This window comes from Andrena cerasifolii, chromosome 1 (assembly GCF_050908995.1).
Source record: "Andrena cerasifolii isolate SP2316 chromosome 1, iyAndCera1_principal, whole genome shotgun sequence".
Lineage (NCBI taxonomy): Eukaryota > Metazoa > Arthropoda > Insecta > Hymenoptera > Andrenidae > Andrena > Andrena cerasifolii.
The window spans coordinates 21,547,201-21,556,867 of NC_135118.1; the positions used below are offsets into that span (position 1 = coordinate 21,547,201).

A 9,667-nucleotide genomic window follows, 5' to 3' on the forward strand; every position below is an offset into this window, starting at 1 on the left:
CAATTGCTCTACAGTTCGAACTGAAAGTCTTATAACCATTATATATTGTATTATTATTACTATTGTATTACTATGAATCGCGGGACGTCGTTGAGTGTTGAAGAGATCGAGAAAATAAAAGAGTTTTGTCGAGAGCAAATACAGTCGCCCGGTATATGTACATCGCGTTTTGTGGAGGGCGACTATAGTTGTCCGTAGTAGCGAAAGGGTTAAATATTTGTAAGATACCTATGCAACGTGGCTACAAAATAAAGTCCATGAGACAAAATGTGCCACAAATACCGCAACAGGGGTGCTGCGAGCACACCTAATTAAAGGTTAACGAGCAAAACGTGGTATTTATCGTTAAATATCTCGCAAACTATGGTCTGTCTACGCAAGAAGCTAAGCATAGGTTGAATATGTCTTATAAAATTATATAGCTGTCTGATATACCTTATAAAGTTTCCCTAAAATCGATGCGCAACACTTCGCCTAGCCTTCTCATTAGATTCCAACTCCTAGAAGCTGCACCATTGATTCCAAACGTCGCGTGCATTAAGTAAATCATAAATATTCCATTTACCCAAGAATAAAATGATAGAAGAAGCTTCAATTACTCCCACTGTCAGCCAACTCATCGGGATTCACCTTCCACTTTGTTAGCGAAAAAGACGGGGGTAGGTAGCTATCTATCGAGGAAACTTTTTTTGGGAGACTCTTTAGCTTCTGTCAGGCTAATTTGGAGGGACACGTGCAGGCGGTATTCTTGCAACGCTACGTAGTGGTCCACGGTAGCCCCGAACAGAGTTTCTCAAGCATTCCTCTCGTCGCAGCGACCATGTCACTTTCATAAAGGATAATGCAGTCGCCGAGCTACCAGAGCAACGTACCCCCTATGCTATCGAACGTCCAGTATTATATATAAAAGCGGAAGAAATTCCGTCGTGAAATTCACTCGTGGAATCGACAGATCGGACTGTCATTGGGACGAAAGAGAAATCGAAACGCGTTTAGGAAAGAACCTACGCGACAGAAGTGTCAGCTCTACCTCCCCTGTTTGTCTTCCACTTTGTCAATGCTGTGGATGAATCGTGCACCGAATGGCTTCGCGTGCATCACCCTTCAATCACCTTTGAGACATCTCCAAAACGATTTCTAATTTTCTACATGAGAATTAAAAAATAACGTCGTCTTATTTTATGGCCACAATGAAGGGTGCTTAGATCTAGGATTTTGAAAGTTTGTTGGGAAGATTTGTTACCCGGGAATGTCGTTTGAGGACCTCTGAGGTGGAGAATGAACAGCCAGGTGCGAGAAAGGCGCGTCGAAAAAAGGGGTCTGCTGGTCGAAGACCAACTAAAGGACAAAATGGTTCGTAACGAGTAATCGCAGTGCAAGTACTTTGGACCCTAGCAACGCGACGGTTTGCCCCTTTCTCTCAGCAATTGTCGAGCTTCCACGCAAAATGGACATTTCACGAAGCTGCGTACTACTGGTCACTGGATAACAGCCTCTTCGTAGCAGCTTGTGCATCGTCGACAATAAGGAAATAGTTGAAGGGATGCGTGTATGGAAGAAGTCAGCGGATGATAAATTAGAAATGCATATCGAAACAAACGTTACAGGGCGTGAAGCCAAAGGTATAAGGGGTGTCCCGTTTGTTAATACTACTACGAACATTGTCGTTTAGAAATCAAACTTAAGGATATTTCCTTAAAATTACTATGAATCGTTTCTAAGGAATTTTATCAATAATCGTTGGTTTGTGCCAAGAAAATTTTCAATACAATTATAAGTTTATAAATACCAGGGGACGCCTGGGGTTTTTGGGGAGTGATCGAAAGGATTAATGAACTGGACATGAAGATAAGATGCTACAGGTCCTGGGTTCGGCTTAGCGACAGGCCACATCACCCCTCCAATAAAAAATATACACTTTCGTTGAAAAAAAAGGCACGGTCGTTTGAAAGACTTGTGTCCTTGAACGAAGTCTGGTCCGATCGTGGAAGGTTACCCATAAATCAAAAGGCATTTTTTTTGTGACTTTTGTTAGGTAAGAGACGTTTGGAATTATGATGGTGATAAATTGAATGTATGACAGAGGAATGATAATAACAATAATTTTCGTCTACGCAAACTATATGGTGTAGCGCGTGTCCTTTCTCGTAAGCAAAAACTTATTCTCACCTCTCTATCGATTATATCCTTACTTGACTACGCAGACATAAATAAAGAATTATTATTATTATTATTAATGTAAGTTTATTTGTGCAACCTTAAATAATACTTAATTACGCTGCAAAGACCTAAACACTGTTCAGCAGTGAACGTTGTTTAACCTTCCTGAACTCGCGTGTTGGTCTCACAGACCGGCGAATACAAAATTCGCTCATTTTTTCAGAAATCATTAATAGCCCCGCTCCCCCGCGCCTTGTACTTTCCTAAATAGTTATTAGGATGACAACAGTAGCTTTCCGCACAGTCTTGTACGTTACACACTTTAAAATAATTTAAAGTATTTTAAATAATTTAATTTTAAATACTTTTAAATAATTTGGAAGTTTTAATTTTTAGTAAAATGTGTTTCTTTTCAATTGCAAAATTCATCCAAAGAATCATTACTCAAGAATACTTTTCCTCATTTATTCAAATAAATTAGTACCACTGCAAAAGTCCAAGTATATATTATATAACTGGAACGTTACAGAACTTTTTTAATATACACCTTGTTATTCGAATAATGCACTTATCTGCGTTATTTTGCTACACACTTTTTTCAAAGACAAGCTTATACGTTATTGATAAATAAAAATTCTCTTTTTATTCACTCTTTACTCTTTTACGAGTGAAATTCTGACGAAAGGTGTTATAAGCATACTCCTGAGTATCGTAAGAAGTGATGAAGGGGAGAGTGGAGAATACAGACAGAAGGAAAATGAAAAAACGAGCAGACAAGCGCGTAATAATACCAATTGTAATATAATAGGCCAAGTATTGTGTGCGGAAAGACAGTGGAATCGTCAAAAATATGAAAGGAAATTGCAAGGGAAGAATGAAAAAGAGATAAACAAAGGGGGCAAAGAACGAGATGTCTGATTGTTGGCAATATTAGCGGAACTGTAGAGGATGGATCAAAGATGATCAAGAGAGTATAATGAGAGTTGACAAACAAAATAGGTAGGTATACTTCTGGAAAGGAAGAATTTTTCATTAAAAAGAAATTCTTCTCTGTAACATCATTTTATAATCTCAATCACTTAGATAAAATTCAAACGATATTTATACTGGCTGTTTGAGTTAACTAATTAAAAATTATTCAAGTAACGACTCAAAGGATTTATATGATATTTACTTTTCTGAAGGGAAATTTTAAGATTCTGTTATGTGGATCACAAAAATATTTTTTTTAAAGAAACGCAGCCACGTAGAAGTAATACTTTAATTAATTATCTTGGATAGGAATGGATGGGATACATGGCACAGACTGCACACCTAAAATCCAATCTATAAATATCGTTTGGACGATAGAGACGATAGGAGAAATTCATCAAGCATCGCGTCGTTGTGTACAATTATTTTGCAACGCTTACATGCACGGACCGGCGATGTAATCAACTATAACCGGCCCAACGCTGCGGCGTGTGTATGGCAAATGTTTGCAATATCCGCCGAGGAAATCAAGCGTTTGAATATGCATACGTCTGTCGGACGGAAATTCGGTGTATCTTGAAATACCCGCAACGAAATTTTTACAGAATTTATAACCCTGGGGGGAAAAAATATCGCTGCGCCCTTAATTGATGTACAAAGAAACAATTTAATATTCTACGAAATCGAATTTTAAATAACAAATTAAGGGCACCCTAGATTAACCCTTGCCACTCCAACTTATTGAAATAATATGCAGTTATTAAATTCAGAAGTTTGGAATAATGTAATACACACAGTGACTTCGAAGTTATTTACTTACGTAATTCTATAAATCACTAATTCTTTCACTTTTACAAAGCTTAATAATAGCAACATGTAATTCCAATTTAAAGCCCGATGCGCCTGCGAGGCATAATTGACCTGCAAAGACATAAAACTTGAATAAAACTGAAGGTCCATTATATATCAAAGTTAATCCTAAAATGTCGTCGCAATAAAGTTTAATTAAAAATAGCACGGTTAATAAGATTTAAGTGGAACGCATTAATTCAAGAAATCAGTTCTCATTTCTTGACACATGAAGCCATTTTACCCAAGAAAACTATCCCGAGGAAACCGTCGAAGTGAATAAAAGGAATCCTTCGAAATGCCTCCCGCTTAGTTATTCGGTTTGCTCTAGGAACCATTAAAAAGCCGGGTAGGTCTGAGATTCTCGTTCCCACGCCACGTGTAAACTGCGAGGGGGTTATATGCCGGAGTGTACATATATACGTCCAGAGGCATATTCTACCTCTGCCAGGGGGAAAAAAAAAAAGGAAACCAACATCAATTTTAATATCTCGTGCAATCCTCCTGGCAAAGTTATTCGCTCATGCTTGCCTCGTGTCGTTCAATTTTATGTTATGAAACTCTTTATTAAATCTCCTTCGTTTCCCCTCTGCTGTCACCTTTACAAAGTCGCCATTGATTTTCGCGCTTGCGAGCGAGAGAGCGTTACAGGCTGGCGAAGGGAAGAGGGTGGCAATTTTTCAATTCGCTTAGATCCTCGAAGACTAAGCATCTGCCGTGATGGGGAATGTGCTTGGTCGTGCGGTCAGGTTGTTTACAGCGGAGAAGAATTATCCTCGCGTCTCTGGGTTCCGGCCAAATGTCTTTATTGCCGTGCTGTTATTGCAAGCTGCGCTTGGTGCAGAGGGAACTTCTTGCGCTGGCTGGAACAAGGTGTGCGATACAGAACTCGGGAGATGCGGATGAAATACACTGCGTTCCACGTTAGAGCATACTCGTCTCGCGCAGGGACACACTGTTGATTGGTAGTAAACCGGCAGGGAAAGTGCTACGACCAATCGCGTGTGTCAGATCCGCGGGAACTGCGCAGATCGGTCGCAAATCGGTAGGGGCGTACACTCTTATATGGAACGCAGTGTAGAAGAGACAGAGGGAAGGAACGAAGTGGCTGTCCTGTTACTTGCGACAACTGAGAAAACTTGACGGGGAGAATTTAGTAAATACCGGCTTATTCGACTCTGTTTCTCCCAGGGGCGGATTTGGGATTTTCGGCAGCGGAAAGGGCGCAGGGGTGAATCCAAGATTTTCTTGAGGAGGGGAGGCGTAAGTTCGAGAAATAAACCACGGACCTTCCCGGTAATATTTTCCTGCTAAATGAAAGTGCTTTTTTTAGTATCAATTTGTCATATTTTCTCTCACATTGCTAAGTTAAAATAAGTATTTTGCAAATTAAAATAAGTATTTTTCCCTTGAGGGAGGGGCGCGCGCCTCTAAATCCGTCACTGGTTTCTCCTAAAAAACGCCCCGTGAAGTGTGGGATCTTAATTTTTCAAGAAATATTCGAGGAGGGAATTAAGGGATTGGTATTTCTGTGGGCAAAGACGTAGGCTTAGGTCTTAAACGGTGGAACTACGGACCGAAGTTTCGTTTATAGACCGTTTATCTTGAAAACAGCTGCAGATGCAAGAAACTTCTTGCTTGAGAAGAAGTTACTTCTCGTGGCAGTGCATATGTCGCTGAGAAGAAGAGAAACGATGGACTAGTGCTGGTGTGTTTACTTAGAAAATTATTAGAACGTAATTTCTGTGTAAAATGGCACAGTACATCTGTTGATGGATGCGATTCCTTCTAGGAAAAAATAGAGTGAATTGTAGATACTATGTAAAATATACAATTAGTAGTGGTAATAATATGCTTCTCTAAATATGGACGTCGATTCGCTAATTGTCCAGATTCTTTCGTTTTGTAGGACACTTGCGGTGCAACCTGTTGACAGTGGCAAAACAGTAATTTTCTATCAATCTCCAAAACGTCCAGATTGAATCAACCTTCAGCATAAGCCATTCTATTTTTTTCCCCGTTTCCTTTTCTAACAAGGAAAGTTCAGCAACTCCTCCGCCTTAAGGGGGGAGCCTGGTGTAGCGGATCGAAGAAATCGATTTTTTTGTTGTTGCATAAATCAATAGTTGAACATCACGACAATATGTTCCCAAAGCCGCAAAACGAAATTCGAAAAATTAAAGCGGATACAGCCGGTTTTGCTACGGAGCGCCAGGCTACCACAAAACTTTAAATGCGTTTTTCTCGAAACGACAGTTTCACACTTTGCGGGCAATATTACTCCAAAAATATTCAACCAATCGACTTGGCCTTGTGCACGGATATTTGTGAACATTTTCTTCATAGTACTAAGTTATTAGTATAATGATATTGTTTAAATAAATAACTTTTTTTTAGACATTTAAGGCAAAATTTCGTTGGAAACAGTGAACTTTTTATTCAAGAGGCCGCCATTTGTTCATTTGGCATCTTTTAAGTTTCAAATTTCTTCATTCTGTGCGTACACTCATAAACTAAAAGAAAATTGTTCGATTTTTGATTTCAGATGAAACCAAAAGACGCTACGTTGCCCGCAGTGCAATAATTGCATCGCCAACGGACTGGGCATAACTTTGTTATTTGCCGCTCTTTTTTAATAAAATTTTATTGTTATATACCTTAACCTGTTAATACAATATCCTGAAAGTTTCAGAAAGATCTATCAAATACTTTCTTTAAAAAAAATTCCCGAAAAATGCCTCGATTTTCATTTAGTTACACCAGGCTCCCCCCTTAAGGGTACGAGCCTACATGCACATTACTAGAGTTTTCCCTATCCGTTGCATGCCCGCCGCTTCGTTGGCTTCGAGCACCCCCTCCCACGCGACACGTAGAAGACGCTATTGGGTGCTAGCGTCCTCGGACCGCCCACCTGGACTTCGCTGTTTTAGATTAAAACCCTTATACTTATTAATCCTTAACTTTTAATTATTCGACGAATAAAATTAATTTTTTTTATTCGAATAGAACCCGGGTAACTTTATTCGACACACGACGACTAATTGTTTCACCTTTAATTCGTTATTCAAAATTTTTATTTACACAAAAATAACCAACATGAGTCGTGATCAGGGTTGCCACCTTATCACCATATAAATCCCGGAGTGCCACACATTCTAACCCGGAGATTCGAATATAAACCATGAGATGGAAAAAGCAAAAAAGTTTTGTTCCCGAATATCCGGAAAACAGATGTGCAATTCTTTTAAGCTCAAACAATTCAGAATTTAAAACTATATGTCTTATTTAATTAATAACTTTTACTGTATATAAAATTGATACCATTATATAATACCACAATTTCTTATCATCTCATTTTTTTTCTACAACCCGGAGATTTTTCCAGTAAAACCGGAGCCCGGAGATTTTCTTCAAAACCCGGAGTCTCCGGGCCAAAACCGGAGAGGTGGAAACCCTGGTCGAGATAGAACTGATGTTCATATCTATCCATATTTTATTAGATTACGTAGTAGACTTTCAGTGAATTAGTACAAATGACTATACAAGTAGAGTTTAGCGTACATATACACATTCGCATGTCAATACAGAAACATATACATCTATTACATTTATTACGTAACGTAAGGCGAGGGGACGTAATCACTATAACTGCAAGAAAATCGACTGTGTTCTAAACGAATAATGTAACTCGTGGCGGTGAATTCCATTTGATTAAAAGTTGATACTAATTTCAAGGTCCTTCTAATTTTAACGCCTGCCACTCACAATACCAAGTAACACGACACCACCTTGCTAAGTACCGTACAAGGGAATCAGTTGCTAATGTAACGAGTTGCCTCTAATAGCGTTATACGCATAATTAAATGTAAACGCAAAACATGCTCATCCGAGAGGACGCTTCCAAACGGGCGCGTAATTAATTGCTAGGTAAATAGAAGTCAACAAGCTTCTTGCCCCCGTTCGTTTTTGTTGTTTGACATCCACTTCGATCCCGCGTCCCTGGGAGAACGGCCGATGGATAAGAACCGTAATACCGATGCCGGGGATGAATTTCGCAATTTCATTATCCCGAGAATCACGCGGGACGAATCAACTTCTGCAGGCCCCTTAATTCCATTACACCGGCGAACGAATGGCGAGTATTATTCGTCGGCACGAATTACGCCGGGAACCTCCGCGAATCGGAGGCGAAATTCAATCAAACCCTCGAACACTGCAACCAGTAATTCGATGCATACTGATGTTTCACGTTGCGAGTTTAACAGCCGTAAATTCTGCAGCGAGACTTCTGGCCTTAATGCCGCGTGCCCACTTGAGATAAAGCACCATATTCCAACCTCCACGCCGATTTCGTCGTACCCACTCTTTTTCTTCGAACAAAAACGGTACGTTCTTGCTGAATTACGCGGAGTATCCGCGACCGTCCTTTTGCCACCGTTCAAGGATGGTTCGCAGATTTTACAAAGGATTTAGAAACGTTGTGCGATTAATTATGCACATTTTTCACTTCGTAATGTTTTCCGTTCGATCACTTCTTCCACCTTTCTAATATCCTGAATACAAGTCTGTGAAATTTCAGAGAATGTTTCGGGAAAATTTACAAAGAGTAATCAAGCACCTGATTTTCTTTTTTGTAATTTTACCAACGAATATTAGGTAAAGTATCTACGTTAATAGATTGCCATTAGCGGAGATAAACTGAAGCTTAACCCTTAACTGGTATACTGTTTTTGGCAAACGTGACTGGTATACTGGGGTCGTGGCAGACCCCAAATAAAAAAGGACACAGAAATTTGTAAAGTCGACACTAGAGCAACCACTATGAATTTGTTCATCTTAGGTAATGTATAAAATAATAGAAGCGTAGAAAGTTAAACTATTATTATAAAATTAATTAGAAATTCAGTTTACCAACTTAGACAACTGAAAATTGTACATCGAACTTTGGGTGCTTGGGGTCACGAGCGACCCCAGGATACCAGTTAAGGGTTAAGCAGTGCCTTGAGCTGCCGCGACAACAGGTACTACGTACACCCAATTCCTTTCATATATCATGCCGAATGCACAGGATGAGGCATGTATCGAAAACTTTCCGCGAAATGGCCCGATCTCCGATACCGTCGAAGGAAACAGTTTGTATCCTCTCCGATGATTTATCACGCATACGATTTTCTGTTCCCTCCCTCCGACTCGAAATGTTATCTCCACAAGAGCCTCTCGCGGAAAGTTTCAACACTTTCCGCGTGCGCACTTGATCTTGCGCCCCGAAGTCCTCGGGTGTAGCTACCCTTCTCGCGCAGATTGTGCTGAAAGTTTTTAATAAAGAGTAACCTTTGGTGCCTCGGCTTTATAGCCGATGGTAGGCACTTGCTCCTTTCTTGTAGCTGCACCCAGCTTTCCTTCGCAGTAGTGCCGGAAGGTAAAGAAAGGAAAGGGTGGGTAGCATCAAAAAAGCTACGAACGATCGGTAACGAACGCTCCGGTCTGAAGTTTCGGTTTCCTTCGGCGGGCACGAAGAACGCTGATATTGGAACAACATAAATATTCGCGTCGACACAAACGGCCACTATTTAAAGCAGACCGCGAGAAACCGTGTTTCAAGGATCGAAGCTGGCTTCTGACGTTTTCTACCAAAAATAGACGTTGCAGCGTGCAAACAAAGCGTGGACGTACGCAGAGGCATTGT

General features: G+C 40.1%; 1 protein-coding gene across 3 annotated transcripts in view; it reads right to left on the minus strand.

The window, feature by feature from the left end:
* The window catches only part of LOC143369733 (adenosine receptor A1), a 197,526-nt gene that overhangs the window by 172,528 nt on the left and 15,331 nt on the right, over positions 1–9,667 (minus strand). The window lies entirely within an intron of this gene.